Source organism: Macrobrachium rosenbergii, chromosome 7, assembly GCF_040412425.1.
Source record: "Macrobrachium rosenbergii isolate ZJJX-2024 chromosome 7, ASM4041242v1, whole genome shotgun sequence".
Lineage (NCBI taxonomy): Eukaryota > Metazoa > Arthropoda > Malacostraca > Decapoda > Palaemonidae > Macrobrachium > Macrobrachium rosenbergii.
The window spans coordinates 40331696-40357289 of record NC_089747.1 but is presented as its reverse complement, the minus strand read 5'-3'; the positions used below and the strand labels follow the sequence as shown (position 1 = coordinate 40357289).

The 25594-nt window shown below is 38.5% G+C and overlaps 1 pseudogene; it reads left to right on the top strand.

Moving 5' to 3' along the window:
* Positions 1-25594, top strand: part of LOC136840340 (TWiK family of potassium channels protein 7-like) — a 298706-nt pseudogene that overhangs the window by 41153 nt on the left and 231959 nt on the right.

Sequence of the window (25594 nt, the reverse complement as noted above, 5' to 3'; positions counted from 1 at the left end):
GATAAAATACCGATTTTTCTGCCATAATTAAAAAAACAAAACCTTCAAAATGTCGATTTTTGTCAAAGCAATGGTAAAATATCGATTTTTTGCCATAGTTACCAAGAAAAATTCAAAATGTTGACTTTTTCTAATAAAAATTATAAAATATAGATTTATTTCCCACAATTAACAAAAAAATCTACAAAATATCAATTTTTCCAAAAACAAAAATTATAAAATATCGATTTTTTGCCACAGTTAACCAATAAAATCTTAAAAGTATCGATTTTTTTCAGAAAAAAATTATAAAATATAAATTTTTTCCTCACAACTGATAAGTTAACCACTTCTTCAAACACCCATTCCGTTTCATCCAAAGTCTAGCCTGGGTTTTGCGTGTGCTTTCGCTAAAGGCAATTTCAAATAGCAGCTTTGATTAAGGCAGCTGCCTGATTTCATTCCAGTGAGAGAGAGAGAGAGAGAGAGAGAGAGAGAGAGAGAGAGAGAGAGAGAGAGAGAGAGAGAGAGAGAGAGAGAGAGACTTACATAACACAAGATAACATGAAAACTATTTTCATGTAAGTCTAAATGTTGATAATTTATGGAAGCAATGGAAATTTATGCGCGAGAGAGAGAGAGAGAGAGAGAGAGAGAGAGAGAGAGAGAGAGAGAGAGAGAGAGAGAGGGCTTACATAAAAAGGTAACATGAAAACTATTTTCATGTAAGTCTAAATGTTGATAAATGGAAGGAATGGAAATTTATAGCAGAGAGAGAGAGAGAGAGAGAGAGAGAGAGAGAGAGAGAGAGAGAGAGAGTCCTGGCCAGCTTCCAGGCCGAAGGCATATACGCATCTTCCACGCTCCACTAATCCCGGCAAAGTCTCGAGACTGCGTCACTGAACTAAAAGATAAATAAATAAATAAATATATAACTTTAAGCTACCGACCGAAGGTTAATGCAGAGTATATCCTGGCGTCCCAATTTTCTAGCCCAGACCAGAAGAAGAAGAAGAAGAGGAAATAAAGAAATAGGGATAAGAAACATGGGGTAACGGAAGACGCCTAATGATTTCACAGACTTTCGGTTTAAAACCGTTAATTTTTCAGTACACTTTTTCATATATTTTTATTCTATCAACGAAAAGACACAGGGTTGTCACAGGACGCAGGATTTACGCCAGAGGCCAAGCGCTGGGACCCTCGAGGTCACTCAGGCTGAAAGGAAAATTGCGAGAAAAGGAGGTTTGAAAGGTGTAACCTTTAAAACAAATATCAGGAGAGGGTTGAGGAACGTAAGGTGGGAGAAAGAGAATATGAACGGAGGTACAGTAAAATGAATTGAAAGGGGTTGCAGCTGGGAGCCTTAGGAAGGGACGCTGCATAGAAGCTTAAGTAATGCTTACAGTGCACCGCACGAGGTGCACTGACGGCGCTACCCCCCTACAGGGGGTGGTATAAAAAAAGATCAGTGATTTAGTTTTTATCCAGAAAGGGACCAAGATCAGCGGTTCACACCAGACCCTATATTTCCTGCCCCATTACAAAAAAACAGCAAGGGGGTTTGCCCCGCTATCTTTATCCTCCTAGCTGCCCTCCATGTTTTCACTTATCCATACACTTCTTCCAACTGGAACTTCAGAAGTTCAAGCGAAGAACCAATGCATTAATCCCCTAATAATACATTTCAACTTGTATTTTAACATTTTACTTATGATTTTTCTGTTTATTTATTAATTTGTTCATTTCTCCGTTTTTTCTAATCAGTGATTTCTTCCTCTTTGTATATTTCCCATTTTTACCTTCTGTTACTTTTTCCGAATGAACACCTTAATATTCTTTGGAAACTTCTTGAATTTCAAGTCAGTGGCCCCTTTGGTGGTGGGCTTGTTCCATATGAATAGGGTTCATCTTCTGAATAATAATAATAATAATAATAATAATAATAATAATAATAATAATAATAATAATAATAATAATAATAATGTATGTTTGTGTATATGTTCGTGTGACTGACAAATTTTTATATTTCTGTCTGTGTAAAATCGTTTGGTGAATACAAAAATACACAAGTAAAAAGGTAAAATATATAAAAAAAAGACAAGAGTAGATAGGCAGAGAGAGAGAGAGAGAGAGAGAGAGAGAGAGAGAGAGAGAGAGAGAGAGAGAGAGAGAGAGAGAGTAAACAGAAGCCATACAAAGTGATTTTCCTCTCACTTTCTTGTGATGAAATTTTAACCCAATGTCATTCCGAAGCAGGTATTGACGACATGGCAACGATTTAATATAAATATAAATATAAATATAAATATAATATATATATATATATAATATATTTATTTATTTATTTATTTATGCATATACACATATATAATTTATAATCTGTTGTTGTTGACAGGCCTGCATCTTAAACAAAACAAAAAACGGTTGCCCCACCTCCTGGCAATTTGTAGACTCACCCTTGACAAATATTAATTCATTTTTCACCCCAAGACATTTATAAAGGCCACTGAAAAGGGCTCCAGTTTTTCCTTAAGTACATTTCAGAAAAACTGAAACAAAAAATTACTAGTCTGTTGTCATAAGAGTTGGGGACATAATTTTGTGAGAAATTAAGCCTACCTTTATTCACACATGGGCACTTCCACCCTTGAAAAATGAATAGAGGAAAGTTAAAGAAAGCGGAATTGTAGGATGTGGGAGAATACAAGGAAAAGGTACAAAAAAATATAGGATGAAATTGGTGGCAGAGTGAAATCTCTCTCTCTCTCTCTCTCTCTCTCTCTCTCTCTCTCTCTCTCTCTCTCTCTCAATGTTAGTTCTATCCGTCGACCTCTCTCTCTCTCTCTAACATTCTCTCTCTCTCTCTCTCTCTCTCTCTCTCTCTCTCTCTCTCTCTCTCTCTCTCTCTCTCTATGACGACTGGAAGTTCGTCCCTCCCCCAAGAGTCTCTTTTGCTACAAATATTTTATGAATATTTTCAAGTTATTTACTTTTCAGTGAAATATTCATACAGTACATTTCAAGACAGCTTTTGCAGTCTCGTAGTTTTTTATATCGTTCATTTTTTTTTAAATTTATAATGTACAATAGTTCAGCTTAAATCATTCAAACAAATATATTATTCCTCACACTGTTGGACATTGGAACAGCCTCTCTTCTTCTGAGGAGGTCGTACAATTGGAACTTCTTCAGAAGTTCAAGCGAAGTGCTATGCATTACTAACCTAATACTATTCCTCTTTCGTTTTGATACATTTTCATATATTTATCTTTTTATTAATTTTTTTTAATAATGGAGATCTCTTCTTTCTGTATTTTCCTTTACTTCCTCTTAATTCTTCCTAATGAACACCATAATATTCTTTGGAAGCTTGAATTTCAAGTCAGTGGCCCCTTTGGTGGGCTTGTTCCATATGAATAGGGTTCATCTACTGAATAATAATAATAATAATAATAATAATAATAATAATAATAATAATAATAATAATAATAAGGTGGGTCACTAAATACCTGACGGAAAGTGACGATTATGGGACTCTGTAAAATCCGCTGGATGAAATGGGCTCTATAATAAAGCAGCCTCTTTAATAGGAGGGCTCTTTAATAGAGCCGGGCTCTTTATGAACCCTCCCCCAAGCCCTCCTCAACCCCCCTCAAAAACCCTACCGGATTCCGGCTCTATCCAGGAAGCATTCCCTACCGCGGACTTGGCACTTACATCCACTTTAAGCGAGTGCTGCTTTTAGAGCTGATCTCTTTAAAGTGCGACAGATTAATGGGGTTCTCTTGAAGTGCGAGAGCTTATTGGGGTTCATTCTTGCAAGAGCTTACTGGGGTTCTCTTGAAGTGTCAGAGCTTACTGGGGTTCTCTTTATGTGCTAGAGCTAACTGGGGTTCTCTTTAAGTGCTAGAGCTTACTGGGGTTCTTTTTAAGTGCTAGAGCTTAATGGGGTTCTTTTCAAATGCTAGAGCTTACTGGAGTTCTCTTGAAGTGAGAGAGCTTACTCGAGCTCTCTTAAAGTGTCAGAGCTTACTGGGGTTCTCTTAAAGTGTCAGAGCTTACTGGGGTTCTCTTAAAGTGCCAGAGCTTACTGGGGTTCCCTTAAAGTGCCAGAGCTTACTGGGGTTCTACCTAGTTATTCATTGTTATTGTAACAATTAGAGTTGGTTAAAGAAAAAGAAATAAAAAACTCCCAGGTTAAAATAGAACTCGGATACACACAAAGAAATCTCCACATCAATGAAATAATTAACTAATTAATTAATTAGACGTGTAATTCTACGAGTCATTTCCTTCCCACGTAATTCATTAACTCACTCTCTCTCTCTCTCTCTCTCTCTCTCTCTCTCTCTCTCTCTCTCTCTCTCTCTGTGTTTTATGAATAAACGCACTAGTAAATATTTACACAAAATTTCCATTAAAATTCTAAATATATTCAGTATAAACATTTTCCTAACATTAAAATAAGTCACAACTACAATTAACTATATTTATTCATATATTTATTGATTCATTTAGTCTTGGGAAAATTAACTAACTGCTAGAACTGGTTACCGATAAATTGAGGGGATGGAAAAATTAAGCGCTAAGAAAATGCAAGATTGGAAAATTTTGCTATAAAAGTGTGGACTTTGAAAATTAAGTTCTAAGAAAACGAAGGATGGGGAAATTAACTACTACGAAAACGGGATAGGGATATGAATTGCTACGAAAACGTGGGCTGGGAAAACGAAAAGCTAAGGAATCGTGGGCTGAGAAAATTAAGTTCTAAGAAAATGTATACAGGATGAGAAAATAGGTGCTAAGAAAACGTAGGAGAGGAATAATAATTGCTAAGGAAACACGGGTTGGGAAAATGAAATGCTGAGATATCGTGTGCTGGGAAAACTAAGTTCTAAGAAAACCTTGGATGGATTTGGATGGGAAAATTAAGTGCTAACAAAACGTTGGATGGGAAAATTACGTGCTAACAAAACGTAGCTAAGGAATTGTGGGCTGAGAAAATTAAATTCTAAGAAAATGTATACAGGATGAGAAAATAGGTGCTAAGAAAACGTAGAAGAGGAATAATAATTGCTAAGGAAACACGTACTGGGAAAATGAAATGCTGAGATATCGTGTGCTGGGAAAACTAAGTTCTAAAAATGAGGGATGGGAAAATTAGGTGCTAACAAAACGTTGGATGGGAAAATTAAGTGCTAACAAAATGATGGATGGGAAAATTAAGTGCTAACAAAAATTTGAATGGGAAAATTACGTGCTAACAAAACGTTGAATGGGAAAATTAAGTGCTAACAAAACGTAGAATGGGAAAATTAAGTGCTAACAAAATATAGGATGGGAAAATTAAGTGCTAACAAAATGTAGGATGGGAAAATTGAGTGCTAATAAAACGTAGGGTGAGAAAATTAACTTCTAGGAAAATGTGGGCTGGGAAAATCAAACGTTAACAAAGCCGCAGCTGGGAAAATTAAATACTACTGACAACTCAGGATGGGAAAATTGAATGGATCACCAGCTGACATATTTGCTACAAATCAGTAAGGAAAGGTTTGTAAGTCATCGTCTGGGTAGGTAGGTCACAGTTGGGGTATGTAGGTCATGGCCCTGGTATGTAAGTCATGGCCATGGCATATAGGTCATGGCTGTGGTATGTAGGTCATGGCCCCGGTATGTAGGTCATGGCCCTGGTATGTAGGTCTTGGACCTGGTATGTAGGTCTTGGACCTGGTATGTAGGTCATGGCTGTGGTATGTTGGTCATGGCCCTGGTATGTTGGTCATGGCCCTGGTATATAGGTCACAGTTGGGGTATATAGGTCATGGCCCTGGTATGTAGGTCACAGTTGGGGTATGTAGGTCATGGCCCTGGTATGTAGGTCACAGTTGGGGTATGTAGGCCATGGCCCTGGTATGTAGGTCACAGTTGGGGTATGTAGGTCACGACCCTGGTATGTAGGTCACAGTTGGGGTATGGAGGTCATGGCCCTGGTATGTACGTCACAGAAGAGCTATATAGGTCAATAGAGAGTTACAGAATATGGTAGGGGTATATAACTCATGATTTGGATAAATATAGTTCATATAAAAGAATATAGGTCACATTTGGGGTATGTAGGTCATGCCACTGTTATACAGGTCATGGCAACGGTACATAGGTCACAGACGAGTTATATAGGTCATGAGAGAGGTACAGAACATGGTAGGGATATATAACTCATGATTGGGATATATATAGTTCTTATAGGGGAATATAGGTCACAGTTGGGGTATGTAGGTCATGGCACTGGTATATAGGTCATAGCACTGGTACAGTACATAGGTCACAGAAGAGTGACATAGGTCATGAGAGAGGTACAGAATATGGTAGGGGTATATAACTCATGGTAGGGATATACAGTTCTGGTAAGGGTATATAGGTCACAGTTGGGGTATTCTTCTATATAGGTCATGGTAAGGGTATATAGGTCATGGAGGAGTTATGTGGGTCTTGGTAGGGGTATATAGTTCAGAAGGCTATAAAAATCACAAGGGTATATAGGCCATGTTAAGGATACATAGCTCACATAATTCTACAGTATATAGGTCATAGTTGGGGTATATAGGTCATGGCAGAGGTAATAGATTATGGAAGGGGTATATCAGTCGTGGTAGGGGTATTTAGTTCCCATAAGGGTATATAGGTCATTTTAAGGGTATAAATATAGGGTATATAGGTCAAACTAATTTGTTGCCTAACAATAATTACGAGGATAGAATAAAGGTGAAACTACAATGACACACAAACAAAGATAGAAATAAGGTAAAAACAATGACACAAACAAAGGCAGTAAAAAGGTAAACAAACAAAGACGGTAAAAAGGTAAACAAACACAGTAAAAAAAAGGTAAACATCAAAAACAACAACAAAAAACCGTCATATTGTTCCGCTCTTCATAAAAGTGACGGACCTCATATTATTTTAATTAGCCATTTAGCAGAAGAGGAGAGGGAGAGGGAGTGGAGGGGGGGAGGAGGAGGAGGAGGAGGAGGAGGAGGAGGAGGAGGAGGAGGAGGAGGAGGAGGAGGAGGAGGAGGAGGAGGCTGGAATCAAAGTAAGTCAGCCCAGCAGGTGTTCATTGTTGATAATTAAAACGATTCTCCTTCTTCCGCTCCATTGAATCTATAATGACGCTTCAAAGAGAGAGAGAGAGAGAGAGAGAGAGAGAGAGAGAGAGAGAAAGCTGTTGCTTTTACACGCTCTTTCTCTCCCTCTCTCACTTGCAAAAGAGTCAGGACAAATTACTAAGTATTTCCTTAATCTTTTGGTGAATTAAAAAGATGGTTTTTAATGGGTAAAAATCCTGTTTATTTTAATAAATAAAAAAAATTATAAATGAAAAAATTTTTTTTTCTCTCTCCACAGGTTACAAGGTTTACTTCCATAGTGATTGGTGAATCTATAGGTCTATAGTTCCCTATAGGTCTATTTAATATTCGTTCTTTCCTAAATCACATTTAAGTGGACAACAGAAAACGAGAGACAGAATTCTTACTTGTTTCTACAACTGTTTAAGAATCCATGACGTTTGGCGTTGCAGTGAACAGATAAATATATTAAAAGTTTGAAAAGAAAAACAGAAGTTTTTTACAAAAAAACACAAAGACAGGTTTTTTTTAAAGCGGTGCTGTTCAAAAGAACCCTATCAAAAATGGACTGGCACGACGAAGAAGCCACTAGGTCTAGCAGTAGCCTCCAGGAAATAGTCAAAACCGTTCAATCCGTTTTAGACTGGTAGTGTCTGGGGACACAGGGGGTTTTAAAAGCCACGCCCACCCCTTCACGCCCTAGGGGCCTCACCCACGCCCCAAACCTCACAAAACCATGGACGTCCCGAGGACCACAGACCTGCCGGCGCTGCAGTACACCCATAGGTCTAGCAGACCGACCGGTCGCTGCTCGTTATGCTGCTCCCGCCTGGCCTCAATCGTCTGCTCCAACTTCGGCGTCTGCGCCCTGGTCCTCCTCTACACCGTGGCAGGAGCCTTCGTCTTCACCACCATCGAAGGGGGCGGGGACATGGCCATCAGGTTAGACCCGTTGCACGGCGGTCCGGCGCCCCCGAGGGACTCCGCCGTGGTGGATTCCCTGAGGCAGCACGCCAGGGGGCTGCAGCACGAGACGGTGGAGCACCTCTGGACGATCACGGAGTCCCTCAACATCCTCTACAGGGACAACTGGACGCGGGTGGCGGAGCAGGAGCTCATCAAGTTCAGCGAGAAGCTCCTCACCAGGTTCCGGGAGGAGCACACGCCGCCCAACCCCGCCCCGACCACCGCCCACGCCTCTTACCAGTGGACCTTCGCCGGATCCTTCCTCTACTCGCTGACCGTCATCACTACTATAGGTAGGTGGGAGCTGCTTTTCACTTCTGTTACCTCAGGGTCATCGCCAACTATGGGTAACACTTGCTTTCACTGGTGCCTTAGTCATCATCACTTATGGGTAAGTGGCCACTGATTTCCCTCAGTTCCCTTAGGCTTATAGAGTCATCACCACTATAAGTAAGTGACAATTGATTACCCTCTGTTCCCTTAGGCTTATAGAGTCATCACCAATATAGGTAAGGGACCACTGATTTCCCTCAGTTTCCTTAGGCTTATAGAGTCATCACCACTATATAAGTGATTTCCCTCTAAGGCTTATGACTAAGGTAAGTGACAAGTGATTTCCCTCTGTTCCATAGGCTTATAGAGTCATCACCACTTAGTGACAAGTGATTTCCCTGTTCCCTTAGGCTTATAGAGTCATCACCACTATAGGGTAAGGCTTATAGAGTCACCACCACTATAGGTAAGTGACAAGTGATTTTCTGTTCCCTTAGGCTTATAGAGTCATCACCAATATAGGTAGGGGTCAGTTCCTTTATAGAGTCATCACCACTATAGGTAAGTGACAACTGATTTCCCTCTGTTCCCTTAGGCTTATAGAGTCATCACCACTATAGGTAAGGGACCACTGATTTCCCTCTGTTCCCTTAGGCTTATAGAGTCATCACCACTATAGGTGACAACTGATTTCCCTCTGTTCCCTTAGGCTTATAGAGTCACCACCACTATAGGTAAGTGACAAGTGATTTCCCTCTGTTCCCTTAGGCTTATAGAGTCATCACCAATATAGGTAAGGGACCACTGATTTCCGTCAGTTCCCTTAGGCTTATAGAGTCATCACTACTGTGGGTAAGTGACCACTGACTTCCCTCTGTTCCCTTAGGCTTATAGAGTCATCACCAGTATAGGTAAGGGACAACTGATTTCCCTCTGTTCCCTTAGGCTTATAGAGTCATCACCAGTATAGGTAAGGGACAACTGATTTCCCTCTGTTCCCTTAGGCTTATAGAGTCATCACCAGTATAGGTAAGTGACAACTGATTTCCCTCTGTTCCATTTGAGTCACCACTTTTATACTGTAGATAAGTGAATGCTACAGTGCGTTTGGTATGATGACATCATCACACTGTTACTAGTCTCACAATCACCACAATCACAGGATTGTGACTTCTTTACGTTGTTGAATGTGGTGATTACCATCGATTGTGACTACCTCATCACAATCTCTATATTTATAGTTATAAATGCTAATGATGATAATTATTACGCGTAAAGACTAATTAAGTACTTAAGGCATCGTTTTCATTTATAACAATTTTAAGTGTCCTATATTATTTTGGTTACCTTAAATTTTATAGCAGCTTCTTCAAAATTACGATTTTATCAAGCATTAAGCTTAAAATTCTCAAGTGCCATTGAATAATTTTGAATGATTTTATTCCCTTCCCTTCTAATGACGTTGCAAGCTGACTAAAAATTTTTGCATTAGGATAAATAGGCATAAAACAACGTTAATATATAAAATATCGTGTAAAAACTATTTTCATATCAATATATACAGTACGTGCGTGTGTGTGTCTGTGTACTTGTGATGTATACGCAACAGGCGGAGGTTTCTCAAAACCCAACAATACAATGAAAGCAGGTATTCATTTTTTTCAAGCTACAAAGTAATAATACCTAATTAGTACAATAAAATTAAGTAACAAACATTAAAATACACAGTACAAGTTGCAATAAAACAAACACACTAAAAATATGAATAAGGACCAGGACTTGACCAAAAAAGCAAACAGTTCATCACGAGAGATAAAGAGGTGTAGACCTGGTCAGTGAGTGGACCAATTTTCTTTAATAAACAATGGTTCATTAATTGTTAAAAGCTTGTGATTGGAGGCTCTGCCAAAATCCTGGAAGTCTTTGTACTGAATGGAATACTTGCATTTGACGGTATGATCCCTTATGTTTGAAAATTCGGGATTTGAAAGTTTAGTGCCAGTTCTATAGCTGACAGCTCTGTGACTGTCGATTCGGACCCTAAGTAACCTACAGAATTTAGGCCAAAGGCCAAGCACTGGAACCTATGAGATCAATCGGCGCTGAAACGGAAATTGACAGTAAAAGATTTGAAAGGTATAACAGGAGGAAAACCTTTTGTTATTGCACTATGAATCAATTGCTAACTGAGGGTGGAAAGTAAGATGGAAGAAAGAGAATATGAAAGGAGGTACAGTAAAAGGAACGAAAAGGGTTATAGCAGCTAGGGGGCCTAAGGAAGGCACGCTGCAAAGAACCTTAAGTAATACCTACAGTTCACCGCATGAGGTGCAATGACGGCACTACCCACCTACGGGATCGATTACATGGAGGACAAGTACACTTATTTATAAATAACAACACGAGGTCATTAATGGATCCAAACGGTCTTTGAAGCTGAAAGGGGTACCGATATTGAAAGTGGGTTTGTGGGTATAATTTTGATTTTTACGGCAGGGAGATGACCGGACATTGAAGCTTGGAGCGCTTTATATAAAAGGTCGCATCGTGAATAAAAGAAAGACTGGAACAGAAAGGTAATTTAGGAACGTGAGGAGTAGGATGACGAGGAATAAAAAGTTTAAAAACTTGGAGACGTGTTTAAAGAATAAGTGGGTGGGTGAGCAGTTACTAGAAGTATTTTTGCAAGAACGTGATTTCCTTGTGAAAAGCTTGCCAACAAAAACTATACAAATTTTATACCAAGACCAAGTAGAGTAGAGAAGCCATGAGAAGAACGTGCTATTAAAATATCTAAAAAAAGTAACCGATTAATAGTCTAGGGCTCAATCGTGAATTAGATAGAAGTGATGAAACTTAAAAACCTCTCGGCATCAAACTGACTTCTAAAAAGTGCAGACGTGCCGTCCACATACCGCTTATAAAATAGTGGATGGTAAATAAAGTGACTAGTGTCAAAAGCAAGTGCTCTTCCAACCAGCGAGCACATGAAGACAGTACCCGCGAAGATGGGTCCAAGTGGAGAGCCCAAAATCATACCATCAATTTGTATCAACAACCATTAAAAACAAAACCGGTGCCCCGCACCGCTAGATCTAAAACTTCCTTGAAATCGTTCTTACAGAACCCACTGAATCGAGGCTCATCCATAGGAAAAAGCTTACGTAAAATAATATCAATGGTCTGCTGTCCAGGTAGAGACTCAACTGAACACCCCTGCCAGTTCTACACCTCTCTCTCTCTCTCTCTCTCTCTCTCTCTCTCTCTCTCTCTCTCTCTCTCTCTCTCTCTCTCTCTCTCTCTCGAACTGCTGACATTTTTGGTCAGTCCCTTCTCTGCCTCGAACACTCAACTGCTGGTCATTCATATTTTTAGCCGTTTGTTTTTATTGTAACTTATATTTTAATATTTGTCACTTAATTTTATTGTACTAATTGAGTATTATTACTTTGTAACTTGAAAATGAAACCAACCAGAAACGTTGCAACCAAATAAACACTTCTTTGACCTGTTAGTATGCTTCCCTAGCCTTGATTGCATACTTTTATAGCTGAAGCAGCACTGTATATAAAAAAAGAACCTGTAAGCTTCCAGACTTCCATCTATATATAACCGTAATTTTCTAATCAAATCTACCAGTAAGACTTAGAAAGTGACCCACATAGGCCTACTTCCGAAAATACAGCCCTACCACTGAAACTGAAGGTGCCACGTATAAAAATGAAGCTCCTGCTATTTTTTCTGGCTTATATATCTATATATAACTAAATTGTTAACCAGATAAACTGAACAAAATTCTTAGGTTTTCCACCCACTAGACGAAAATAAGAGGCCCCCGACTACCCAAAAGACTTAGAAAGGGTCCCACACACATAGGCTTACTTTCCAACACATAGTACTGAACGTAGAGCGAATGTTCCTCCATTCACTAGACTAAAATAGAGCCCCGGAATACTTTACTCGAACCAGATCAAAGAATTATTGACTAAAATGAAAGGTCGAGAGACTCTCAGAATACAAAAACCAGTGGGTGGGTTGAGATCGATACCTCTGAATGAAATAACTCAATCGCCTCTGGCTGCTCTGGGACTCGGTTTTTGAGACTATATCGAGTCTCTGACACTTCCTATTAAGACTCATACGGTCAGTGGAACTTTTATGCCTATGGCATCTGGAATTCATTCTTGGACGCCTATTCAAGTACTGATCATAATAGGAAGATACTGAGCTTTACTGGAGAGAGAGAGAGAGGGGGGATATTAACCCGGTATGCATCCACCTACCCATCACCTCCGCGGTGCTAGTACTAAACATGGCGGAAACTCAATGGGACGCCGTGTTTAGTACTAGCCCCTCGGCGATCACAGTATTATATACACCCACTTCTATATATTAATAAACGAAGAACCTGTGAGATACCTCGCCCCGGCCCCCACACCAGGAGATCTCGTAGATAATTATAACCGCCGAAATGTGAATGGAAAGGGCATTGATTACGCAAGCAATCGGCCTCTGTGCCCGACACATTCTGGTTCTACCAGAGATTCTAATGTCACAGACAGAGAGAGAAACAAATTTCTTCTGCATTATAGAACAGGCCCAGAGAGAGAGAGAGAGAGAAATTCCTTCTGCATTAAGAGAACAGGCTTAATTTTTTGCAAAAATTTAACGGGAGTACCCCCAACAGATTCGGAGTATTCATATATGACCCTATATGTAAAAAATAACCATAAAATAATGTCTCAAATCAACCCAAAAGATGAATTATCACTGGAGTACCTTTAGTACCATAAATTAAGTTTCAAATCGGTGTCATTCCCAATTCTAATAAAAAAAAAATATTCATTACCCCTTTATAAATTGCTGTTAGTTTTAACTTAGAAAACACTATATGGAAATAAATTTCAGTCGAAAGAAAGCTTTCCTTTAGGCTCAAACAGAAATGCTCACTCACCTAAATACCAAATGAAAGCTAAGAAAGTTAGGTGTACCCAAAAGTGCTAAAAACTAAAGTGACCTAGTGAACGGCCCTATATAAGGTCACAAGAGGTCAGAGATGCCGAGAAAAACTACAAATAGGTCAAATTGCCAAGGCTGTTTAGCAATGGCATAGCCTAGTCTAGTATTTTCTTAGACACCAAGGTGACTTGCTAGGCTCACATACCTAGGCCTAGGTCTATCTATTATATTAGTGAAAAAAAAAAAAAAAGCCCTGTTCATTGTATCACTGGTAAAAATGTCTTTTACTGAAGCTTTAGGCATAGACTATCGACAAGGGTTACGTTCCTTTGAACTATGAACAAAAGACAGTTATAATCAGTGTTGAACATTTTCAAAACGCCAAAAATTTAAAGTCCCACCTAAATGATTATAAGAGATTTGCGTTAAATCTTAAATGTTTGAAGCAATGCATTGCCACCACGTTAAATTTTCTATAAGAAAACATTTCAAAAGTTGCAGAATACAATTCCAAAAGTTTTTACAGTAACACTAAAATGTTTTTACAGTAACACTAAAATGATATCACTACTAATGATCTACGTAAAACTCACTTTAATCTCGAGAAATATTTAGAGGCTTACGCAAACTTACTATTGACAATCTTATCACCAAATTTTAAATACAAAACTAACAGTTACGTTAAAGGGTCTTGGTTAAAAGCTGCAAAAATCCTAGAAAATAAGGAAAAATTCTTTAGACTCGAAAATAAGAAACTACGTTACTCCGCAAAAGCTTAAAAAACTAAGAAGAATCTAAGTGAATTTACGTAGCTTCTAAAAAGGGCTAGGCCGATGCACTTACCACCTGAAAGGAAAAACATCAGGGCACTTACCACCTGAAAGGAAAAACATCAGGGAACTTACCACCTGAAAGGAAAAACATCAGGGCACTTACCACCTGAAAGGAAAAACATATCAATTGGTCGGTTGGTTGTTTAAACCTCCCATGCACCTGCCCATAAGTCCTAAGACCTATGGGACAGGGCATAGGAGGGTCCTCCTCCCATACAGGGGCACCGCCCTGTAGGGGTGGAGGTAAAAAAAAATGGTTGGTTAGTTTACAGTACAGGCAAACTTTTATATCTCAAAAGAAATGGTTGGGTGATTTATAAGCAAAGTTTTATATATTAAACGGTTGGTTGGTTGGTTTACAAGAAACGCCTTATCTCTCTCACCTCTGCTTATTAGACCAATCCTGGCAGGGAAAGTCGACCGTTTTTGTTCATCTCGACAATTTAGACTCTCTCACCAGTGTAGTCTTCAAGTAGTTTAGATTTCAAAAGTACCTAGAAGTAGTTTAAAACCTCTAATTAAAGCAGCATATGAATTACCCTTAATAAATTAATAAGTGTAGCCAGTATTGTCTATACAAGATTTAATGTATATAACTGTTTCAGAAAAGCAAGGTTTTACGCCAAAGTCACGTGGGGTTTAAACTAGCACACTGTAATTGCGAAGTACATTACAGACTGACTACTAACCTTTACGTACCGTCAGAGATCTCCGAATCCTTGAAAATATGTAAATTTTAAGTACAAAGTTAATGGTACATGATATTTGATAGCTGAGATTTTGCAGAATACTGAATTTAAAAGCTAAAATGAAAGTATATCAAAGAACTAGTTGTCTAAAATAACCAGGCGAGTTAATGATACTGTCATATCGTCGGTACAGCAAAATCTTGGGGGAAAATATGACAAGAATTTGTTACAAATATATCGGTAAAAATATCTGATTAAACTAACATTTTAAGGTATAAATGAAAATTGGGGGAAAATATATGAATTGTTAAAAAAATCTGTAATCAAGTCTAATTAAACAAATTTTAAAGTATAAATGAAAAAGCTCATTTCAAGAAACATACTAGGCCTATTGTAACATGACATTATATTCAGTAACTTTAGAAGCATGAGTAAAAATTAAGCTTATTAGGCTAAAACAAGCCTATACACTACGTAACCAAATTCACGAACTATTACGATAACAGGGAATAAATTATACTATCAACTGAAGATACTCAAGTTTAAGCATTAAAACTTAACAGTACTGAAACTAGACCTACCTTGAAACCACCAACGAACAGCTAGCTAGTAGGTAGGCCTACGTAAGATCCACCGGTACGGAATTATTTCCGTAAACTCCATATCCTCGCGTAGAAAGGAATAAGTCCTTGAATTACCACATTGTTCTTCCCGAAGCGATAACCCAACAGCTGATTCACTGAATGATCTGTAACTGTTCAACTGTTGGTAGACAGAGTCAGAAACCTGTTTCTGGTGACGTCATCATCAAGGATAATGGAGTCAGTCCTTTGTAGAAACTAATGCGTCCTTGGCTTTTCTGTTGAAGGGGAAACTTTAAAAGAATGATGGTTTTTAGCGTTCATTGTTTGATTCTGCGTTTAATGACCAGATTCTTCGATGAATTATTATTGAAATAGTTTGACCAGATCACTGAATTCTATTCGTATCATGACGGAAAACTTTTTATTGGTAATTCACCTGAAAAAAAATTGAAATTCTTCAGCGCATCAAGTAAATTGTCACTCTGGAAAGAAAAATATTTATAAAAAATGTCTTAAGCAACCGTACATTTTAAGTATCTTACGTAGCATCACATTTTACGGAACATAGCGTAACAAAGGACGTTTTATTTCAGCTACTTCGAGCGAAAGGAGGTCCAAGAAAAAGCTGAAATTAAATGAAAATAAAACCGAATGTTCGACTGTGGGGTAAAGGGTGATCTTTCTACGAGGCTGGAGCCAGGTGGGTTGGAATTGGGTTGGGGGTGGGGTGCGTTGATTTGGAGGCGTGGGGTGGATGATGGGCGTGGGGTTGCGGGTGGGTGGAGTTGAAATGGTGTGGCGTCAGTGTTACGCCTTTCCTGATTTACTGTGTCTGTCGAATTCAGTTACAGACTTGCTTTTTAAACCCTCCGAAAAAACCTGCTGCAAGATTCCTTCAGAAAATAACTATATATATAACTGTGTGTCAACTACATCTAGTGCAAAATATTTACACCTTGTTTTTCATGAACCATAACGCCAGAATAATAAAATATATATATACCTTTCCTCGTTTCCAGAATGAGACGTACGTTAGAATTCATAGTCTTTCAAATGAAGTTGCTGCGTGCCATTTTATTAGGCCTATTGCGACAGAAGCTACCCGGTAAACCTTAGCACAAATGTTAAAATGATTCCGAACACTTCCTTTCTTATATAATAATCTCTATTAATGAAGGAGTGGTCTCTTAAAAAAAATGGTAAGCTCTTTAATCTCTATATTCCCTGTCTAAACTCCGACAGACCTCCGGAATTGACACTGACGTACAATGAATTTCTATTTTGATCTATTTCGTCATAATGACGGCGTATTTCGGATTAGGACATTGACACTAACGTCTACGAATTTGGATTTTGGTCTATTGCGTCATAACGACGCCCTATTTCGGACCAGGACGCCCGCAGGGCAATCGCGACCCGCCCTCGTTACTTGCGGGGCGTGGCATATCGCAATTAGACCAAGAAACGGTTAATTCTCTTGCGTTTGTGATTACTGCAAACGGACCGTGCAACGGACCGATGCAGTCGGTCCGTCAGAGCAGGCAAATAAGCGAACGTCCGTTACGTCTGATTGTATACCTTTAAGCAGGAAGTCAATTAACGGACCAGGAATGGCTGTCAGCCGAGCGGAGAATAGCAAAAATACCTCTCTTGACATTTTGCTGCGAAACTTTCATGCATGATTCAGACGCCTGATGCTGAAGTCCCTGTTCTCTCGTCTCTCACGCCTTCTTGTGACTCGTTGCCGCTCACGGCGGACTCTTTAGGTTTTGTTTAGAGTCGCTCTAAGCATTTTAGATTGTCATTTGAAAACGACTCTGTTTTAAAGTGTTGGTGCATGCGTCTAAGATTGGCTTCGTGAAATCCGCCATATTTAACGGTTCAGTTCGTTTCATCAGCCTTGACGGTTAAGGACAATGCTCTCTCTCTCTCTCTCTCTCTCTCTCTCTCTCTCTCTCTCTCTCTCTCTCTCCCCTATTTAAACTCAATGCTGCTGACATAAAGTCCATGGTAAGTGCCTAGGGAACCTAACGTGACAAATGAGGGTGATAGTTTTCACAGGAGGGCACCAATCCAGGAAGTGACCAGTCCCGACGTAGCTTTAATTTCAAAAATCGAGAGACTACCACGGCAGGTTTACAGAGGTGCTGAGGAGGGAGAGAGAGAGAGAGAGAGAGAGAGGAGGAGAGACTAGATCAATGGGATAAAACATGGCGCTTTAGGTGAGGTTACGAAACAGGTACATTTTTTTTCTTGGTGACGTCACGAAGAAAAAAAAACATGGCGATCGACCGGACGGCGTTAAGAAAAAAAAAACACACACACAAACGCACAAGTAACCCCCGAGTGCGCATAAGGGACAGAATGAGTGAGAGAAAAAACAATGAGAGAGAGAGAGAGAGAGCGAAAGAAAGAGAGAGAGTGAGAGAGAAAGAGAGAGTGAGCAGCATTTATCTTTCTCACGTGAGTCATTAAAGAGATACGTACAGAAACAGGTGACAATGATGTAGGAGAGAGAGAGAGAAAAAAAAAAGAGAGAATGAGTGAGACGGAGAGAGAGAGAGCAATTATTTCCTAAACTTTTCAGATCAGTTTCAGGGAGTCAATCTTCAGGTCTCGTTAAAATGTTTGAAAGTTGAATTTGTATCTAACATCGATTGACTGATGTCACGAGCAACTGGCTGTAAAAAAAAAAATAAATAAAAAGTTTCTTATTTTTCAGCTCTCTCTCTCTCTCTCTCTCTCTCTCTCTCTCTCTCTCTCTCTCTCTCTCTCTCTCTCTCAAGATATATATATACTTATTATTCTACTTTTCATAAAAAATCTACTCTCCCAAGAAACAGAGACATTTTAGGAAACATGTTTTCCTAATTTTACCCCAGGGACTATAAAACGCCCCCAAACCTCCCCCCCCCACACTTCCCCCCGCCCCTGCCCCAGCCCCCGGGGTTGTAAAAAGCACGGGTTATGCCATACCCTCCGAAAATTTGACTTTGTAAAGAGTATATTTTAGGCGTCAGGTGCCCTGAAGGGTATTCATGAAGGAACATCACCCTCCATGATGGTATGAGGGTCATAAACAGAGTTTACTAAACAGTCATATCAGGGTATAAGGTATGAAGTATAAGGAATCCTAGGCTTATTGAATTGAATATGGAATTTAAGGTCAAAGGTCAAGCACTGGAACCAATGAGGTCATTCAGCGCTGAGACGGAAACTGACAGTACAGCAGGTCTGTTGTACTTTGAATCAATTAATTCAAAGAGGGGTTGAAGGAACCAAGATGGAAAAGAGAATAGTTTTCTTATTTATTTAATTATTTATTTATTCAACGAAAGGAATGGACGATGCAAAGAACCTTGGTACTCCCAAAGCGTATGGTACTAAGTATGGGGGGAGCAAGACTTATAGTATAATATCGATTTACTAGCAAATTAACATTCAAAAGGTGGTGATACTTTTTACCAGCATATGGTACTAGGAAAATATTATAAACAGTATTTTCTTATTTATTTAATTATTTATTTATTCATTAGAAAACCAACAGTATATGGTACTAGCAACTGCATATGGTACTAGCAACAGCATATGGTACTAGCAAAGTATGGTACTATAGTACTAGCCACATATAGTACTAGCAACAGTATATGGTACCATATAGTAAACAGTATATGGTACTAGCAACACATATGGTACTAGCAACAGTATATGGTTCTAGCAACAGCATATGGTACTAGCAAAGTATGGTACTAGCAACCACATATAGTACTAGCAACAGTATATGGGTACATATAGAAACACATATGGTACTAGCAACCACATATGGTACTAGCAACAGCATATGGTTCTAGCAACACATATGGTACTAGCAAAGTATGGTACTAGCAACCACATATGGTACTAGCAACTGCATATAGTACTAGCAACACATATGGTACTAGCAAGCATATGGTACTAGCAACCGCATATGGTACTAGCAACCACATATGGTACTAGAAACAGCATATGGTACTAGCAGCAGTATATGGTACTAGCAACCACATATAGTACAGTATATGGTACAACCACATATGGTACTAGCAACAGCATATGGTACTAGCAACAGTATATGGTACTAGCAACCACATATAGTACTAGCAACAGTATATGGTAATAGCAACCACATATAGTACTAGCAACAGTATATGGTACTAGCAACCACATATAGTACTAGCAACAGCATATGGTACTAGCAACCACATTTAGTACTAGTGTATGGTACTAGCAACAGCATATGGTACTATGGTACTAGCAACCACATATAGTACTAGCAACAGTATATGGTACTAGAAACCTCATATGGTACTAGATGCTGCATATGGTACTACCAACAGTATATGATATAGAAACAGCATATGGCAGTACTAGAAAGCAGCAGTATGTTACTAGCAGCAGTATATGATACTAGCAACCTCATATAGTACTAGCAACAGTATATGGTACTAGCAATATATGGTACTAAAAACAGCATATGGTATTGAGTACTAGCAACTGCATATGGTACTAGCAACAGTATATGGTACTAGAAACAGCATATGGCACTAGAAACAGTATATGGTACTAGCAACTGCATATGGCACTAGCAACAGTATATGGTACTAGAAACAGCATACTTAACAATGGTACTAGAAACAGCATAACTAACAGCAGTATATAGTACTAGCAACAGTTTATGGTACTAAAAGCAGCATATGGTACTAGCAACAGTATATGAGACCTGGAATTCCTCCGTTCCTTTTTGCGTAAACATACGGCAATTCCTTGATTCCAGCTTCCATGTTCTGGAATTCCTCCTATCCTTTCTGCAAAAACATGAGTCAATTCCTTGTTTCCAGCTTCCACGTCCTGGAATTCCTCTGTTCCTTTGTGCGAGAAAACATGAGTCAGTTCCTTGATTCCAGCTTCCATGTTCTGGAATTCCTCCGATCCTTTCTGCGAAAACATGAGTCAATTCCTTGATTCCAGGTTCCATGTTCTGGAATTCTTCTGTTCCTTTCTGCGAGAAAACGTGAGTTCAATTCCTTGATTCCAGCTTCCATGTGCTGGAATTCCTCCGATCCTTTGTGCGAGAAAACATAAGTTGCTCTCTGGAATTCAGGTTCCAGGCTCTGGAACGGTCAAAATGGACGCTGGAAATGGCTGCCAAAGTTTGTTTAGTGGTTCCCTTTAGTCGTTGGAGGTTTCCAGTCTCGTGGGTTGCTGGAACCAGATATACTTCCAGGGTGGGAGAGAGAGAGAGAGAGAGTTTCCAGCAAGTTTATTTTTGGAAGGGAGTTGTGGCGGTACAATGGATTCCAGAGGCTTTATTGTGAATGATTGTTATTGCTGCAACAGCTGCTGTTAGAGTTGATGCTGCCAATTAACAGCTGCAGTTAATAATAATAATAATAATAATAATAATAATAATAATAATAATAATAATAATAATAATAATAATAATAAATAAATAAATAAATAAATTAATAATATTATTCATTTCTTTTTTTTCACAGGACAGCAAACACAAAATAAACAATCGAGTTTTCTGTACAGCGTATAATCGAAGCCACCGAAAATAGATCTATCTTTCGTTGGTCTCGGTATAATTCTGTATGACCCGCGGTCCACGAAACTTTAACCACTGCCCGGTGGTGGCCAGGCCCATATCGTTGCCAGACGCACGATCATGGCTAACTTTAACCTTAAATAACATAAAAATTGCTGAGGCTAGAGGGCTGCAATTTGGTATGGCTGATGATTGGAGGGTGGATGGTCAACATACCAGTTTGCAGCCCTCTAGCCTCAATAGTTTTTAAGATCTGAGGGCGGACAGAAAAAGTGAGGACAGAATAAAGTGCTGACAGAATAAAGTGCGGACGGACAGACAAAGCCGTCACAACAGTTTTCTTTTACAGAAAACTAAAACTATAAGCATAAGCCCAAGGGAATATTTGCGTATGATCCATCGACAGTTCAAAGCTTCAGAATATGAAGCCTATCTTTACCAACGCAGTAACTTTTTTATAAGCGACAGAGAGCTTCACCTAACTATACCAACACAGGCCTAAGGGAATCTTAGTTTGCGATATATAGGCCTAAGGGAATCTTAGCTTACGATGCCACGATAGATAAAATCTCCCTTAGACTTGGGATAACCCATTAGGCCTTTTTGGATCTACGTAATTATTTATGTCGGTTTTCAAAGATTATAAGATGTTTTGACGAAAAAAGGGGATGCTGTAAAAACAAAATGGTATTAAAATTTGTTAGTTTAGCTGTGGGATTATAATGAGCAATCTGTGTACAGAACTTCCACATATATATATATATATATATATATATATATATATATATATATATATATATATATATATATATATATAGAACCGTCAGCAGTGAATTTAATGTTATTAATATTATTATAAACAAAAATACGAAAGCATTCCTATAGAACCACCGATACACAACTGTAAAATACAAAAAATAAAGCGTAAAAAAAATGATAAATAATAGATAAATGTAAAAACTAAATATATATCGGATCATAAACATGCGAAATTTCCTAGCAAATTCAAGTGACACTGACTCTGCTCAGAACTTGGATGGGTGAACCCGAATGATTTCCAGACATTTCTTACAGAGAGAGAGAGAGAGAGAGAGAGAGAGAGAGAGAGAGAGAGAGTCAGTCCAACTCCCACAGATTTTTAAAGTGAAGAGATCAGACCATTTAACAGGTCCAGTGAGCCATAAGGTCCTTAATCACCTGTGTACCCTTCGGACTCAGTTGGGTATTTTCGCGAAACTCTCTCTCTCTCTCTCTCTCTCTCTCTCTCTCTCTCTCTCTCTCTCTCTCTCTCAAGCCATCATTCTATCTTAGGCTGAAACGTACTAATGCTATATTTATGAGGTGAAATCACTATGATAAAATTACGTAGCTAATACATAGCAGTTTTTGCCACCTGAATATTAGAGCCCCACAAGAGTCTCTAAGTTATGTTCATTGACACAGACTAAACTCCCCCACCCCACCCCACCCCATCCCACCCCACCCCACACCCAAAACCACCCACACGAAGTCAAGACACAAAGTTCCTCCTCCAGCGTCCATAAACTTTTGCTGACTTTTCTCGGGACGCGTTGTAAATTAATCTCCAGGGCCGTGGCTCTATAAGCTTTGGTTCTATAGCTTTGGCTCTATAGCTTTGGCTCTGTAAGCTTTGGCTCTATGCTTTGCCTCTATAAGCTTTTGGTACTTACCTTTGGCTCTATGCTTTGGTTCCATAAGTTTTGGCTCTATGAACTTTAGCTCTGTAAGCTTTGGCTCTATATGCTTTTAGAACTAAACTTTGGCTCTATAACCTTTGGCTTTATAAATTTTGTTTCTTTGCTGTGGCTCTATAGCTTTTGGCTCTGTAAGCCTGGCACTATGCTTTGGCTCTATAAGCTTTGGGTCTATATGCTTTGGCTTTGTAAGCTTTGGAGCTATAAGCTTTTGGCACTTAGCTTTGACCCTAAGCTTTGGTTCTATAAGCTTTGGCTCTATAACTTTTAGCTCTATAAGCTTTAGCTTTATAACCTTTAGAACTATAAGCTCTTTAAGTTTTGGCTCTATAAGTTTATGGCTAGCACTATAAGCCTATAAGTTTGTGGCTCTGGGCTTTGTCTCTAAAACTTTTGACTCTCTAAGCATTCGGTTTTATAAGCTTTGGTTCTATAAGCTTTTGACTCTATAAGCTTTGGCTCCATAAGCTGTTGGCTCTATTTGCTTTGACTCTCTAAGCTTTGGCTCTATAAGCCTTTGACACTAAAATTTGGCTCTATAAGCTTTCTCTCTATTCTCTCTCTATGCTTTGGCCCATAAGCTTTGATCTTTTAAGGTTTTGGCTCTGTTTTGGCTCTATGCTTTGGTTCTATAAGATTTTTGGCACTAATATTTGACTCTATGGCTTTAACTCTACAAGCTTTGGCTCTTTAAGTTTTGGCTCTGTAATCTTTGGCCCTATGCTTTGGTTCTAGAAGATTTTTGGCACTAAGATTTGACTCTATAGCTTTTACTCTACAAGCCTTGGCTCTGTAAGCTTTGCCTCTATAAGCTTTGGCTCTGTAGCTTTTGTCTCTATAAGCTTTTGGCTCTATTAGCTTAGGCACTATAAGCTTTGGCTCTTTGCTAAGGCTCTATAAGCTTTGGCTCTTTGCTAAGGCTCTATAAGTTTTGGCTTTATAAGGCTTTCGTTTTGGCTTTATGCGTTCGTTCTAAGCTTCTGGCACTAAGCTTTGGCTTTGAGCTCTTTGCTGAGGCTCTATAAGCTTTGGCTCTATAAGCATTTGGCACTAAACTTTAGCTCTATGCTTTGACTCTATGCTTTGCCTCTATTAATAAAATGTTGATTGGCCTCTAGAGAGAGAGAGAGAGAGAGAGAGAGAGAGAGAGAGAGAGAGAGAGAGAGAGAGATAATATTGAACAGCATAGTTTATCAAGACTGAGAAATAGAAAGAGTGAAAATAGGATAAATGGCATACGAACGAAATTATGATGACGGTAAATAATAAAAGAGAGAGAGAGAGAGAAAGAGAGTTGATAATATTGAACAGCATAGTTTATCAAGACTGAGAAATAGGAAGAGTGAAAATAAGATGAAGGACATACAAAGGAAATCATGATGATGACTGTAAATAACTTCATGAAAGAGAGAGAGAGAGAGAGAGAGAGAGAGAGAGAGAGATGGAAATTCCGTTTTAGTGCATTACGCCAGGCTTTGCAGATGATACGGCCCCTTTACTAATACGGAACGAATCCTTCGGGCGTTCCAAAAGATGAGGTTGGTTGGCTGGAAGGGAGAGAGGGAGAGAAGGAGAGAGAGAGAGAGAGAGAGGGAGAGAGGGAGAGAGAGGAAGGGAGGTACATTCCAAGAAAAATGAGTTAGCTACCCGCGGATGCATGAAATAGATCAGTTACCCCGCGGGCGGCATCCTACGTACACAAATATACATACATACTTACATACATACATACATACATACATACATACAGACATACATACGTATCCAATATTCGCACCTAAACGTATGTTTAAAAAGAGATGGAATGATTTTTTAAACATTTTTATATACTTATTTTCAAAGACAAAATAAAATACATACATACATACATACATACATACATACATACATACATACATACATACATATACATACATACATACATACATACATACATACATACATACATACATACATATCTAATAAATAAACAAAATCTTTAAAGAAATATGGATCTATGCAATTTTTTTTTTTTTTTTTGCATTATTATATACTCGTTTTGAAAAACAAAAATGCATTCATACATCATACATATATACATACATACATACATACATACATACATACATACATACATACTTAAATACATACATTATTTTTACATAAACGTTTGCAGAACAAAAGATGGAATTATTTTTTACATTACATACATATTTTACAGAACAAAACATACATACATACATACATACATGCATATGCATAAAAAGATGGAATCATTTTTTTAACATAAATACATACATACATACATAGTAATACATACATACATACATACATACATACATACATACATACATACATACATACATACATAAACGTATGCTTAAAAAGATGGAATCATTTTTTTAACATTGTCTTATACATATTTTTTATAGTAAGACATACATACATACATAAATACTTACATACATACATACATACATACATACATACATACATACATACATACATACATACATACATATATGAACAGCAAGAAGAGAAGTGAAATCTGAAGTAACGGCTGGACACTTTGGAATAATGTTTTTTGTTTTTGTGCGATCTGGAACGGGAATGGCTGTCCTTCCAGCGTTGCATTACATTCTATGAAGTCTGGAAAAGTTCTGCATAACACAGAAATAAAAAGAGATTGGCCAACATATTGCCACATATGTAGCTGGTGATATTTATGCGGGTGATTCTGTTTTCTACAGTTTGAAGAATTTGGTGAAAATTAAAAACTGGTATATATATATATATATATATATATATATATATATATATAGAGAGAGAGAGAGAGAGAGAGAGAGAGAGAGAGAGAGAGAGAGAGAGAGAGAGACGTCGAATCCAGCGCGAGTCCATGTTAT